The sequence below is a fragment of the Chlamydotis macqueenii genome, chromosome 2 (assembly GCF_036417535.1).
Source record: "Chlamydotis macqueenii isolate bChlMac1 chromosome 2, bChlMac1.mat, whole genome shotgun sequence".
Classification (NCBI taxonomy): domain Eukaryota; kingdom Metazoa; phylum Chordata; class Aves; order Otidiformes; family Otididae; genus Chlamydotis; species Chlamydotis macqueenii.
This window is the reverse complement of record NC_141557.1, coordinates 28,431,132-28,447,032: the sequence shown is the minus strand read 5'-3', so window position 1 is coordinate 28,447,032 and position 15,901 is coordinate 28,431,132. Positions and strand designations below refer to the sequence as shown.

At 36.6% G+C, this 15,901-nt stretch overlaps 1 long non-coding RNA gene across 3 annotated transcripts in view; it reads right to left on the bottom strand.

Annotated features, from left to right (window-relative positions):
• LOC147601611 (uncharacterized) overlaps positions 1 to 13,167 on the bottom strand; it is a 49,224-nt gene extending 36,057 nt beyond the window's left edge. For all 3 annotated transcript variants that reach the window (XR_015257771.1, XR_015257769.1, XR_015257770.1), the window contains exon 1: positions 12,995 to 13,167. This is a non-coding gene — a long non-coding RNA (uncharacterized LOC147601611). The remainder of the gene's footprint in view (positions 1 to 12,994) is intronic.
• Between the last annotated feature and the right edge of the window lie 2,734 nt (positions 13,168 to 15,901).

The window sequence follows — 15,901 nt, the reverse complement described above, 5'->3', positions numbered from 1 at the left end:
CATAGGAAATGTAATTCAAATCTTAATGTGAATGCTGAAGAAACAAATCCAACACTGGAAAATAAAATACCATTTAAGTCCCTTGTGTGTTTAGAGTCGCTGTGTTTAAGTCTTATCCAAATTGTCTTACCTGTGCTTAGTGACTGTGACAATTAAGCTTAAAATTAAACATGTCCAAAATAATTTGGACACATTAAACAGGGGACACATTATATGGGTGCAGCTGGTGAAAGTATATTCCAGTGGAACAAATCTGCATTGCAAGGCTGTACAGTTTTCCAGTAAGAGAATGAACTGCAGGATGTCTCAAAGCAGAAGAAGGACAGGTCTGGTTTCCATTCCCTATTGGAAGAGGGGATATTGTGAGAGCAGGTCTTAGAACCGATTCTAGCTCCCTGGTGACCATCAATCCACATCAGCACATAGACAAATGCATTTGTGCATACAATTCAGCAAATTTTTATCTATCAGTACTGGGAACAAATTAATATTAAAAGCTATTTAAGAAAAAAAATATATTTACTTGGGTCTGTCCTGAATAAGAGTGCTAGCTTAGATAAGGGCTCAGATTTACTATATATTTAATAGTAGATAACCCTAAGGGTGATAGCTGATATCCTCCATTAATAAGAAACTCTTTGGTTGCAGAAATATTCATACTATGATACAGAGCTTCAAGTGAAAAATCAACTTACTTAATAAAACATAGGTCTACCTTTTAAACACAAAGTTTTAAGAACAAAAGCAACTCTATGGATATTGCAAAAATGTATACAGCATTTAGTATATATAGTTTCTATTAAAGCAGCATAAAAAAAAAAATTAAGAGATGTTTCAGAAACTTCCGTCCCAGTTCTTGCAAGTGGGTAGAGCAGTATAAACTATTATTACCACTCAGCAGGTGACTGGCACCTCCCTGCAAAGCCACAGGAATGAAACACAGGGAATTTACCCTATGTCATTTAGTATAAATTTGGCCTAATCCACTCATATATAACAACTTCAAAGTGTATCAGAAGGAATCATCTCAGCAGCCAGCCCTGGCATTCACTTTGTTGGTCTAAAGCAGGTATTGAGCTGCAAGTTTGTGGTTGCATGACTGCTATTATTTTCCTTGCTTGTTCTGGACACTTAAATCTCAAAGCACCAGCTGATCTGCTGGGTTTGGCACAAGGTTGTCTGTACTGCTATTTCTTCTTCCCACTGTGCAACCCCGTTTTATGTCCAGGTAACTGCCCATTTTATGTGCTGAATAAGGCTCAGGGCCCATGGAAAAATAGTATGCGGTTACCTAATTTAAGACTATGCATAACAGCACTTGTTGTCCGCTACTTCTATAGGAAAATGAAGTCCTTTTGCCTTGGAGAAACACTACAGTATAGCTGTCACAGAAAAGACTGTTTAGTGGAGAAGAGGGATGATCCAGCAAGACTAAATACTCATTACCTAAATGATCTCTTGCCATGGTCCAAACAAATATTAGTCTCTTAGATTGTGTGTGGATTTTTTTTAATCACCTCCCCTTCACATCAATTGCATAGCTCACTAAAGTTTTTAATTAGCTCACTCTTCCAAGCTTTCTTTCTAGTAATTTTTATTTGATTTGCTGAACTTTGTTAAATGTGCTAATATGTGACTTACATGCCAGTTACAAGCTGCAGCCATCAAAACCTGAACCCAAACAACATAACAGAAGCTTATTATTAAGTTCCTTATTTACTGCCTGCCGGATGTAAAATACCATCTATCCTACTTTTCAAATTAAGGCACATATAATTTTCTTGCATACCTTTTCAGACTGCTAAGTGTCCTCCACCTGAGCTAGGCAATAATGCTAATCAAGCTAAGGCTTAGGCTTAGACTCACAACACTTGTCGGCAGAATTAACAAGGAAACTTAGTTTTGGCATTTCTTGATTTCTAAATTTTCAGCCTGAATATTCCTTTTCTTTTTTCCTTTTGAATTTAACTTTTTTTGAATCATTTCTTTTCACCTGAATCGGCTAATCTGTGGCAGCTATTGCAGCTATTGCATCTCTTAGTTGCCCTTGATAATAATAGCTGGTACCCAGGTATGTATTTGCATAGTGAATGATCTGACATCACTTTACTGATGCTAGTTTATGCCAGCTAAGAGTCTGGCCTACTACTGCCAGCTAGGAATGGACTAATTTATTTGCTCTGGCCTGCCTTCTTTGCTTAATAGTAACCCTTGTTCATAATACTAATGTACCATCTCAAAACTTGCTGAAGCAAAAAAAGTTTAATAAAAAATACTTTTGCTCACTGGTGACATCTGTCTGTAACCTTCTCCAGAGGCTGTTCAATGTGAAGCCTGTAGTACCCCAATAAAATTATTTTAAACTCTTCTTTGTAGAAAATAATAATATTCTGTATTTGCTTAGAAACCTCGCTTATCTTAGGGGATGCTAATTAAAAACAAGTGATAAAATAGTAAAGGATGAAGAAAATAATAATAAGAATGGAAAGCAAAATAAATGGTAAAGAAAAAGACGAGGACTTACAGGAGCTTGGTCGTATCAAAAGCAAGGTGAAAAAAAAAGAAGAGCGGAATGAAGAAAACAAAATAATTATTCATTGTGCTATTGTGTTTCTGCATGAAGGAACAATATTTAAAGCTCAAGAGTGAATATGTTTTAAAGATTACGAAATTAATGTCAGAATGGAGACTTATGTTTTTAGTACAATGTTCTCCTACCCTGGGAGTTGGAAATGTAGAGTGATTATTAGCAAGGTTTCTGTTTTTGTTGAGCAGGTATCTTCTATTATTACTTTGTTCCACTATATGATCATTTTTTTTTTGCATAATTTAGATCTGATATATGCAAGTGCCTCCATTTTGAAGAGACCATATGGAGAGCTCCATGAGTGTCCAGGGAACCAGAGGTATGCAATGATTAACCATGGTTTCTGTTATTTGTTGAGCAGATGAAAAGAGCTGGGAAATAAAAGGCATTTCATGATGGTTTCTATGTCCTTGTACTGTCCTTTGTTTGGTTGTGCTGCACTAAGAGGGAAAAAATGGCTAGTTTTAATATAGCAAAGGAAATTGCATAGCCATTCACAACATTCAAAGTCAGAAACAAAGGAAAAGAAGGCACTGGAAGAAAATGCACTGATCTATATAATAAGTCAGTGATGATGAACTGCAGGAGAAAAATATAGAGATAGAAATGTATATATTTTCTGGATCTGTATTTTACTGGATCTAAATTATGAATAAACAGATAAAAGGAGAAAAAAGAGAAACAGAGAGGGAGAGATTCAGAAGACATGAAACATAATTTCAAAATCTAAAGAGAAAAAAGTATTTGTAAGACTATCTCTAAGATGTCTAAAATTTGTTAACCTCTGTTTAGTTAAGGACTTAAATAAATCACTTTTATTTATTTTCTCTTTCAAAAGAGAGAAATACAGCATGGTAAGATTTTTACTTCATATGTCAATTTAACATAAGCTAATGTATATACATGGCCTACATTTTAGAATATGCAGGTACTGGTATTTTAAGTTTGAGTACTAACATGGTAACAGAAAGTCTACAATCAGATCATTTCCATAGACTTAATTCATCATATTTGGCTTTATGTAATGCAGCACAAAGCATGAACAACATAGGCTCTACTTTGGGATTATCTTGAAAGACCAAAAACTGGCTAGCCCCACAGCTATGGGCATGTTATGTAGCTCTTTGACAGGCTGGGCAGATAGTAAGCACTGGTGACACAACTTATTGAAATCATAATCAGTGCCACTGTTGGTGATTCGTTGTGCCTAAACCACTTCCTGCATAGTCCAGATGGAAAACTAATGCCATTGTTATGATCTGATTTTGGATGAGGGGAAGGGTCCTTTGCGTTCTAGGTGACCTCGGACAAGTCTAGGAGGCTAGGGGCAGCTAGACCAACCTCTCACTGAAGGTTTGACCACCTCAAGCGAGATTAAGACACAAACGAAGTCAAATGCTGTGCAACTAGATTTAGTTTTATTATAAAAAAGGTGAATAATAGTAGCAATAGGACAGAGTGAGAAGAAAAGGTGGAAATTAAGCAAGCATTCAGGATAGATTTGCCATGGATCCATAGCATCCTGGGGGTCCAAATCTCTCGGTGCCATCCAGAGGGACCTTGACAGGCTGGAGAGGTGGGCCTGTGCAAACCTCAAGAAGTTCAACAAGGCCAAGTGCAAGGTCCTTCACGTGGGTCAGGCCAGTCACAAGCACAAATACAAACTGGGTGAACAACGGATTGTAAGCAGTCTTGAGGAGAAGGATTTGGGGGTGTTGGTTGATAAGAAGCTCAACATGAGCCGGCAACGTGCGCTTGCAGCCCAGAAAGCCAACTGCGTGATTTTCCCCCTCTACTCCACTCTCATGAGACCCCACCTGGAGTACTGCATCCAGCTCTGGAGCCCCCAACAAAAGAAGGACATGGACCTGTTGGAGAGGGTCCAGATGAGGACTACAAAGATTATAAGAGGGCTGGAGCACCTCTCCTATGAAGACAGGCTGAGAGAGTTGGGGCTGTTCAGCCTGGAGAAGAGAAGGCTCCTTATTGCAGCCTTCCAGTACCTAAAGGGAGCCTACGAAAAAGCTGGAGAGGGACTTCTGACAAGGGCATGTAGTGATAAGATAAAGGGTAATGGTTTTAAACTCAAATAAGGTATGTTTAAATTAGACACAATGAAGAAATCCTTTACTGTGAGGGTGATGAGTCTCTGGAACAGGTTGCCCAGAGAAACTGTGAATGCCCCATCCCTGGAAGTGTTCAAGGCCAGGTGGAATGGGGATTTGAGCAACTTGCTCTAGTTGAAGATGTCCCTGCTCGTGGCAGGTATGATCCTTAAGGTCCCTTCCAACCCATACCATTCTATGATCTATGATTCTGTGATTTTATGACCTATGTAGCCCACTGCTGTTGCTCCTATACAAATGAAGGTTTTAGTTTATGTTCTCAAAATGGGAGATATTAATATCTTAGGCTAGAAAATATAAACAAAAGGTACAAAGAGACTGAGTGAGGTAAATGAAATTATTCAAGTTAATTTAGAAATTGGAGAGAGAAGAGAGAGAATATAAAAGTGAAAATACCCCATGTAGACATTAATTGTGTTTGATAACATGAGATGAAAGGAATAATTATTATGAGTTTGTTGACAGAGCAAAAGTAATAAGGATAAATGGTCATTCTTAGCAAAATGAGAAATTACATGTCTGTTGTCCTACAGGTTAGACCTTGGACTCAGGTTCAATATGATTTTTTAATAATATTCAGTACAGAGTTTAATACTGCGATAGTGGAGACAATAGTATTTAGGTTTATTAAGACTTCAAAGTCTTGAAGGAAAGAATTGAGCCTCATGTAACTCATGAGGGTTAACTTGAAATAAACTTATATTTCAGATTTCATAGGGAAAAAACATTCACAAAAAGCAATAGGTTATGAAACAGTTGCCATTGTCAGACACTGTCCTCACTAGAAGGCATTTGTTTGTTTGTTTGTTTATTATGTCGTCATCGAACCTTTGTTGTCTCTGCCACTTCCTGAGTAATTTATGAATCATCTGAACAGCACAGAGCCCTTCTTAACTCCATTGGTAATGCCTGCTAATACAAGGACTGTCCATTTTTTCCTCCTTTTTGTTTCCTTTTTTTTTTGGTATAATAACCAAAAGCTTAACTACTATAGTAGTATAGATCTTAGCCACTATATGGTAGATGTCCCTTGAATGTTTCCATTGGCTTGCAGCCTCTAAGTACTTTGCTAGCATTCTATGCTGCTTTGAGCTTTGACTTTTTGAAATGCCCACACTAGAACAATTTTAGGCAAGTGCAAAAGCAGAATCACACTCTCCAGAGAACTTTCCAGTCTAACCAGTTCCTTAGTGAGTTTTGAGGACCATTTGAGATGGAAATATGTTGAACAAATGTTTTAGAAACATAATTTTGGGACATGGTGCAAGAAGTGGATCTTACACCTATTTTCAGTGTCAAAGTGTTCTTTTTAGATCAGTCTTTTCATTAGATATCAAAATTTCATCCAGCATCTCTGCTACTTTGGACTTCATAGACTTGGTTGTCCAGCTTTAGATATTTAAGCAAGATGATGAAATGAAGAATGAAACAGTAAGAGGGAAGAGATTTTATATTTGACATGTATACTAGACTTGTATAGTTTCTGTGGAAATTTTTATGATTGCTTTTTCTTTCTGTATGTGAGATCACTGTGCATCATGTTCTAGTTGGCCTAAATACACAGCACGTATCAAAAAGAACAGAAAATGCTCCTCTTAGAAATTGATTATAGACCTTGAGAATTTTAACTGAAACAGAGACAACAGAAGAAAGAAGAGATCCATAAACGCTGACAGAGAAAGGAACAATGCCACAATTCATCTCATATGACATAAATACTGGCCTTAGTTTGTCAATCCTAGTAGAGAATCTTTATTTACTCCCCAAGCCCAACCTTTACATTCTTTAAAGACAGTACTATATGTAGAACCGGTGACATTTTGACAGCTGCTCAACAGTCCATTTTGAAAACTTGTTGTTTGAGAGATTTTATGATAAAAATCATATGTTTAAGGGTGAACCTGTTAATGAAATGGCTTAATACTGCTTATAATCTTGTGGTTTTGAATAGGTGTTACTTATGTGGATTTTGGACTGAAAGCATGTTTCGTTTAGCCATTCACAATAATTGATGGAAATAAAATATCTTTCCCAGTCAAAATCTTTGCAACTGCTTTAAAACTGATGGAAGTGATTCTATGTCTATGGTACCTGTATAGATAAGAATTCTGTGGTATCATTATTATCCCTCTTATCCAAAATACAAATTTTAGACTTATGTATGGACAGATGATCACAACTGATCCTTCTGGGTTTTTTTTTTTAGATATCTACTTTAGGATGCTTTTAAATAGAAAAGCCTGCATTTAGTGTGTTGAACTCTGCCTATAGTGAATATAGACATACTCTAAAAACCAAGTGTTTAAGAGGGAGCAAAATACCTTGTTATTTCTTTTAAGAATATATAATTTTCCCTAGATGTAAGACCAGCTCTGTACACAGATCTTGAGACTTGTATCTTAAGAAGAATTACATTTCCATTGTCCTGGTTTCAGCTGGGATGGAGATAATTTTCTTCTTTCTAGCTGTTGTATTTTGGATTTAGTATGGGATTTGGTACGTATGGAATGTTGGTAATACATTGATGTTGCTAGTTATTGCTAAAGACACCAAAGATTTTTTTTTCAGCTTCTCAGGTTTCATTAATGTGCAGATGCAAGAAGCTAGGAGGGGTATAACCAGGCCAGTTGACTCAAACTGGCCAAGGAAAATATTCCATATCATAAATGTCATGCACAGCACAGAAGGGGAGATTGGCTGGTGGGCAGTGCTCTCTCGCTCTTCTTCGCACTACTCAGGATCATTCTGGGATCGCTTTTGGTTTTGTTCATGATTGCTGCTCAGGATGGGCTGTATCTGTCATTGAGTGGTGAGAAATTGTGCATTGTTCATTTTGCATATTTTATTCCTAAAAACTGGGTCTCTTGTGCAGGCCCTTTGACTTTGCTTCATTTAATGGCAAAACTGGCTTTCAGAAGGATATAGATAATTTTCTCCCCTTTCTCAAAAACTTCTACTGCTCTGTTGCCCCATATGATGATGTCATAAGTGTATTGCAGGTGTTCCAGAGCTTCACTCTTTTCCAGTGCAGTCTGGATCAGTCCACAGCAAATCGTGGGTCTGTGTTTCCAGCCATGGGATGGTTGACACCCATATATCGTCACATTTTAGAAAATAAGAGGGAAGAATTGTTTGAAAGAGTATATAAATAGTCTTTAAGATGGTTTTTTATACTATGAAATGCAACAATGCTTAAAGTATATTATGAAAGCTATACATATTTATACTATTGAGATTCTTTTTTCCTCTTCCCCTTGAGAAACTGTCCCCTTTTTAAACCCTAATAAAGCATTTTAAAATATCCTTTTAAAATATTTGACAAGGAATTTCAGGCCTTCATTCTTTGAATATCTGATGAACATGCATGCTACCTCTAAGTGGAAGCTCTTGCTTTCAGGAGAGAGAAAGCATACAAATCTGATCTTAATATTCTAAAGGGGATACACCACAGAGTATTAAGTTCCATCAAAGAGTATTTGGGGGGCATATTCACAACAGTTTGTGTCTCACTGCAAGTCTCAATAATTTAAGAAATTAAAATCTTAACTTTAAATGGATTGTGAGGCTTTCCCATGAGAAAATCCAAAGTATTAATAATGCTGCTGTATATATGGAAATTGATCATCAATTCAAGCAACAAAACTGCTGATTCTGAGACTATCTTGCAAAAGTACTGAGGCACTAAAAGGTGATATTTGTTAGTGAGTTAATCATATCAAGCCTCTGAATGTGTCTTGTTCTTCACTTCTATCCTCAGGAATACTACAAAGTGGTACTTGTGTTTTCTCTGAACTCAAATTCACCTTTTGTTACTCCTCTCATTGCTGCATTCTCACTCTTATTCTCATTAACCATCACTCTTTTGTGCATTTGATTATTTTGGCTTCACAGGAAACAGGAAAACAATACCTGCAACAAGACAATGAAGAAGAGGGAAAAAAAATCACAACACAATTTCAAGATGCAGAAAAATGCCTACCATGACATGATGGTAACAGCAAATATTGTGTTTTTTTCAAAAGGGTGACCAAGACTTTTTTTTTTCCTGAATCAATTTTAAGAACATGTTGAAGTACTATTATCATTGCAGGTTTTCCTTTCGAACTGTTTTAAATGAGGATTCCTGGAGAGATGTTAGTTGACTACAGTAAGCAGAGCAAAGATGTGCAAACTGCAATCTGGGACTCTCCATTCCATGGAGCATCCCATAGATATTGGAATATAAGGTCACACTTGCATGCTTTCTTCCTCAAAGTCCTTAAAGAAAGAAGCATGCAGCTCTTAAAAAACTTAATTTTCTATTCTTATGTATGCAGCATTTGATGTTGTTCCTTTGTGCAAATAATATGATAATGTCTCTGCCTTTGGGAGACAAGATTCTAATAGCTGAAGGGAAATACAGTCTCTCAAAGGAACTGATCCAAAATCAGTTCGGGTGTAAACAGACAAAATCAATTGTTTTCCATGGAGTTGTATCAATTTGGAACTAAATTAGGTCTATGATTGGTCCAATACTATAATCTTCAGTCAAAATTACCGTTATTATAATCAAAGTTTGTAGGATGTAACTATTGAATATATAACTCAGAGAGCTGCCTGTCCCATTGGTCTTCCAGGGGAAATTGTGAGTGTTTTTGCCTTTGATCACAAGGTCAAAACATGTTTTTGCCACTTGCCACAATATGAAAATACAAATAATGAGCAAAATCTGTAACGGGTGTAAGTAAGTACAAACTAAATTGCACCACATCTGAGTTTAGCCGCTTAGTCTTTTGACTTATATTATTACTGATGACATAATTAATTTTTTCCCCCGTAGCATTAATGTGCAAAGAAAACACATATAAAACAAAATAACCAGTCATGTTAGGTATAGCTTCAGGGTTTGTATATATCAAATTTCATTCATGTTACTTAACTAGTGAGGGCAGCAATATATATGTTCTTTTTGGCCATGGAAGGAATTGTATTGTTCTGTTCTAATAGACTGCTCTGTCTTTTCAAGTTAAGAACCTTTCTGTGTCAGTGTTGTTAATTCTTACGATTTTATTCCAACTCTCATGGTTTTTCTTATCTTTTTATATGAAAGCTCCAGCTTCCAGAGATTTGTGACTATGTAAAAATCAATATTTTTTTTAACTTCCAAATTAAAATTCTTGTCCTCTTTGTTATAATAAAGCTTATCAAAATACGACCTGAGTGAACTTCAAAAAAATAAGAGAGCCAAAATATTTTTAAAATCTATTTTAAAATCCAGTTTTTTAAAGCCAATTTTATTTTTTATTAAAGTCAGATCTGAGATATTTTGAAGACTTGATATTTATAAACTTCTATCTCCTCACAGCTGCCAGGTTTCAAATCTTTCCTTACCCATGACTGGCAGATAGTGAGAGAGCAGAAAATGGGCATGCAGTCGCCCAGTTGGCTTTCTGTCAATTATTTATAGATCACAGAAACATTAGAGAAGTCCAGGCAGCTGGACTGTGTGTAAGACTTTCAGTGAATGATTCCATTTAGAATGTTGTTTCAGGGAGATAATGTAATTAATGTAGTTGGGAGATGAGAAATCTCACAGACTGCATCTGGAGGTTTCTCCTCAGGAAATCCTTGTAGCTCACTGTTCCTGTCAAGCAGGGTAATGTGCCTGTAAACTGCCTTTGACAGAAAACATATCACTGCATCAGCAGAACCAGAAAATGACAAAACTTCACCATGTGCAAAAGTGAATACCAGTGTCTTTGCACCAAGAAAACACACTCATATGAGAAAAAGAAATCTAAATTAGTGGGAAACTTGTAAAGTGCATAGAAGGAACAGCCTGAGCCAGGAAGATGTTCACTTTGAATAAGTGAGAAATATCAGTATTAGGCACGGTAAACACTTTCTTTGCACAGAAAACAACACAAAAAGCCACTACAGAAGGTTGTAGTTTTTCTTTTTCTCCATGGTAGCTGTCAGTCTGCAGTGAAAAAGCAAAGAAATCTGAGGACAAATATATACATTTCCAGATTAATTAAAATATTAAATTTACAACCTTGAATATTCAAAAGTCTTCAGAGGAAATAATCTGATTTTAATTCTTATTTGGCTATTGTTTTTCCTGCCTTTCAAGTCACATTTTCAAGCTTTCACTTTTAGCCATGAATCCAGAAGCTTAAATAAACTTAACTGTAAAGAAACATTAAAGATTTGAAAGAGAAATCAAAATAAGAATACTCTGCTCAAGGGCCAGTGGCTCACTTCTGTCAAACTGAAGCAACTCCATCCACTTCTAAGCTCTACTAAAGCTGAACAAATTCTCTATGCATACAGTATTTCATCTGTGGAAATTATTAAGGAAAAGTAACTATATGATAGCCACTGCCACAGACATATCTCTGATGAGAACAAAACCTGGTATACTATTAATTAAAATGAATTATGTACAAAAAGAAAAATATTTTGCATCCTTATATGGAAAGAAAAAGGTAAAATCAAATTGCTGGAAATCTCCCTGAAAAGGATGGTTATTTCTTTATTAATTACTATTAACAAATGCACTCACTATTGTTTACCATAAAAATAACTGGAAATTGCTGTTTACTGTTCTGCTGTGGGACTATGGAAATGTATAGTATCTCTAAAACATAACAACAAAATATATGTCATATTTTAAGGAGAGATTCTTGTTTTTAAAATCCTGAAAACAATTGCAAATTATTGCCTAAGTAAAATTAAGCCTACTTATGATATGAATACTACGATATTATCTTTCAGTCTACTGGTTTTAATAGAGGGTCTTGCGGAGATGATTAACTAGTGTAATTTCCTGTGTGCTTTAAATGATCTTTTAACTTCCTCTGCAACAAGATGAGAAGAAATTCTTCATTGCTCTGCTTATCCAGATCTTTGAAAGAGCAAAAGGTTTAACAAAATAAATAGAATGAGAGGCGAAATAAAATGACATGTTATTTTAAGTACCAATCTTACATTTCAGAGTGAGTCTTTAATACACAATTTAGTCATTTTAGTAATAATGGTAATTGTATTTAATAATGCTTAGCTTACATATTATGCTTTCTGACTATATTCATCTTGCTTGAACATATTCAGAGCTCTCTTGTAACAATCCTAATTTGTTATAACCAAAAGATGGCAGCACTCCATGCAGTATACATTGCCTTCCCCTGTTTATTTCTATTCACAGATCTCTTTGCAAATTCCATTCTATAGCACTGTAGTTTAAGTTAATCTAGGCAGAAAACTATTTAGGAAGCTTTCAAATGAGAACATATGCTTATTAATTTGGTAAGGTTAATGTGATTTGAGAAGCTTAAAAGTAAATTCCTTTAAGTTTAGTTTCTTTACCATTGTTCCAGACTAGTTAACTGTCAGTATTAGATAAACAGAACTGGCAAGCTCCAACCTGAAATCTATTTTAGGAAAACTCATTCTCCTGACCTGGAGACTTAAATATCAGATAGTTACTCTCATATGTTTCCTGACTCTTTTAACATTTTTTTTTCTGTTCTCCTTTTCCTTCTTGCCCTGTTTCATTCTTTACTGTTCCCCAGTCTCCTGTTGGGCAGACCTCAGCATTTGGGCCCAATACCAGCTCCCTGATGTAAACACCTCCTTTATTGTATATCACTGTCCCTCCTGTGGCCACAGTTGCTTATGTGTTCTTCAGTGCCTGGACACTGTTGTACACACAGGTCTAAATCCAAGTTCCCCTGTGAGACCAAACGTACAACAAGGTGACTCTTACCCAGTAATAACAGAGTTTGATGGGGGCAGATGCTCAGTGACTGTGTGGCCTTGCCCATGTCACATAATACAGAAACGTTAATGAGGAGGCTGATGGCTTCAAAAGACACTCCTCACTATTTGGAATTAAGTCCAAAGCAGTTATAGGGACATACAGAATGATCACTAAGAAAGCTGGATTTTCAGTTTGATCTTAAAAGGAGAAAATAAGAGCTGAACTGCTATACAGAAAAAATCAAGGGGGAAAAAGGGATGTAGGAAAATAAATCAAAACTTCACTGTTCAAAAGGAGGAAAAAAGTGGAAGGGTTAAGAAATGAACAGCACAAATTTTGCACAGTCACCATAAAAAACGCCAAAGACTCTATGAATATCGTGATCCTAAACAAGAGGATAAAACAATGAAATATTACCTTACACGAAGCCTTTGGCAAGAAAATGGCACCATTAGGCAGATGGATGCGAGAGCCACATCCCACATACAAAATTTTGAAAATATACAAAAAATTAATAATAAATAATTATCTATGCCCTACCTTATTCCCATGTAGATACCTCCAAGTAAATGAGAGAAATCCTTCCAAATAGCACAGGCTGCTAAGCTGTAAAAGGAACAGGTGAAAGTGAGTGAGAAGTTTAAGCACAATGCAGAATAAGCCCATTGTGACAGGTACGCCCACCTAATCTAGGAAGCTTCTAGAACCACATACACACCTGGAAAGCCCCCAGAAACTTCTGGCCAAGCCCACTTGGTGACTACTGGACTACTGGGGTCTTCAGCCAATGAGAACTGACATGACCGTATATGACCACAGATTAGATTCAACCAGGGTATAAATGGAGCCCGTGAATCACAGCCCCCCTGGGTGAGCCTGAGCCAGTCCTCCTCGGAGCAGTGGGTCTGTAGGTGGTGACTCTTCTCTCAGGCTAGGACACTGCCTAAGGAATCTCCTTGAGGTTGAGAGCCTTCCCGTTTTCTTAGATGACTGATTGCACATTTTGGATCATTGGCCATAAAACTTAAGAAGTCTTAAGTCTGTTGTGTAGTATTAATTCCTGAGTGACATTTTGAACCTGTGGATTCTTAATGTTATTGGAGTCTTAAAGCAACTTATTTTAAAGTAGGGCTAAGTTTTAATTTGTTATCAGTTTGTTACAAAGAAATCCTGTTTGAGCTTATCGCCTTGTCTAACTTGATTTTGTAAGCCTCTGCAACACTCATGCAAGAGAATCCCAGAGGCAAGACAAAGACAGGTCAATCCAAAACACAATTCATTGTACATACAATGGGAAGCTGTATGGGGGAGTAAGAAAAATGTACAGAAAATGAGCTTCAGTGCAAAGAACACGAGAAGTAGGGAGACTTCAAAAGTGAATTTATGACTGTATCATGGAGAATCATATGAAATAATATTGATGTGAGAGACTCCACTATGTGTAAGGAGCCACATTCCTGGGTTTGGGGTTTTTTGCTTATTGTTTTGTCATCTACATTTTCCCCACTGACTCTAATTAGACTCAAGCCAAATTTTATTATTTTCTGATACTTAGGCCTACCTATACTTGTGGTTGCTAATGATTTTCAGAACTGTGTCACTGTGTGTATTAAGTGAGGATACTAGGATCTATCAGATGTAATTCTTCCTTTCTCTCTTCTCGCCCACTCTGTTACAAATTTCTGACTGCATAAGGGGTTTTGTTAACAGAGGCTATGCTGAAGAAGTGTGATTTGCAGGCATTGCCACTTTGAAGCTTGTTCCCTTTAATAAGAAAACAAGTTTTTTGACCTTAAAAACTGTTGCATACTGACCTGAAATCCAATGCCTTGGGAAAGAGGAAGTAGAAAGAGGGCTAACCATGGATATTCTGGGACCTTAGGATATTTTAATGTAATATATTTTGAGTAGTTCCTTTGCTACCTGGAAAGTGCTGTGTTTCATGACTTAATATCTAGAGATAAGGAGCCTCACAAGAAAGCATTAAAAGCACCTAACACTGTCTTTTCTTTTGATATAGAAATAAATATTAACCACAAATCAATATCAATTAGCAGCTTAATTTTCCAGAGAATATATAAACAACTAGTAACAATGTGAAGTATTAAACTCAAAATGAGGAAATATTCATTATGTTTAGTAAGAGGATTCTAAAGGTTGGAAGGAGATACCACACTGTGTTGTGGTTTAGCCTGAGTCACCACACAGTTTCTCACTCACCCTCCCCCTTCCCAGTGGGATGGGGGAGAGAAATTGGGAAAAAAGGAAAACTCATGGGTTGAGATGGAGACAGTTTACTAAAATAGCAAAGGAAAACTACAATGATATCAAAATATAAGGATACTAATATATACAAAATGAACAATACATGATTTCTCACCGATGTCCAAATGACAGACACAACCCGTCCTGAGCAGTGATCATGGCAATGGAAACCAAGCAGCAAGCAAAGGAGTGAAAACGGAGCCAGCAAGGTAGAGGGAATGATGCCAGCGAGCAAGAGAGAGGTGGAAGAAGATGGATGCATGCCCTCCCCATGGGCAACCCCTACTTATATACTGGGCATGACTTCTACGGCATGGAATACTCTCTTTGGCCAGTTTGGGTCAATTATTGTGTCTGTCTTTCTCCCAGCTTCCTGCATCTGCACATTGGCAAGACTTGGAAAGCCAGACAGTGTCCTTGGTCTCATTAACAACAACTCATATCATCAGGGTGTTTTATCAACATTCTTCACACACGAAATCCAAAATGTGTTGGCTACTGAGAGGAAAATTAACTCCATCCATGCCGAAACCATGACACTATGAAAAAAATAATGATCCAAAAATCAAAGGCACATGAAATTTCTCACTGACAGGAAGCTGCTTTATGTAACAAGATGGTAGAGGCAGTAGATCTTATGATAATATGAAAAAACACCTGGGAACTGGGAATTTTAGGAAAAATGTGACAAGGAAAAAACTTAAGCCATATTTAAGATAATGCAATCACATTTCCAAACGAGAATGATGTAATAGAACAGGATGCCTCTGGAGTTAGAGCTTTACATGCGTCATGGGTGAAAATGCCAACTGAATGCTTTACTTACCTAGAATGAATAGGATTATCAAAGAACCTGAAGCTAAGGGTAAGAAAGAAAAAAATCATCTAGACTTTTGAGAAAGTTACATCCAAGAAATTACTATATTTCTATGAAATATATGAAGAAAGAAATACTTTCATTGTATTTCTATATCATATGAGTATAGCAGGTGACCTCCTGACTGCACAGGAAGGGAATAACAGAGAACCAAATGAAGCAGAAGAATGTTCCAGTCATGCCCCATATAATAGTGGCCATTAGCCCTGGGAGCAATTAGCTCTTCTAATCCTTAACATTTAAATTCTCAGAAAATGTCCAGCATTTAAGAATATCAGCATGTGAAAAGAAGCTATAAAGCAGAT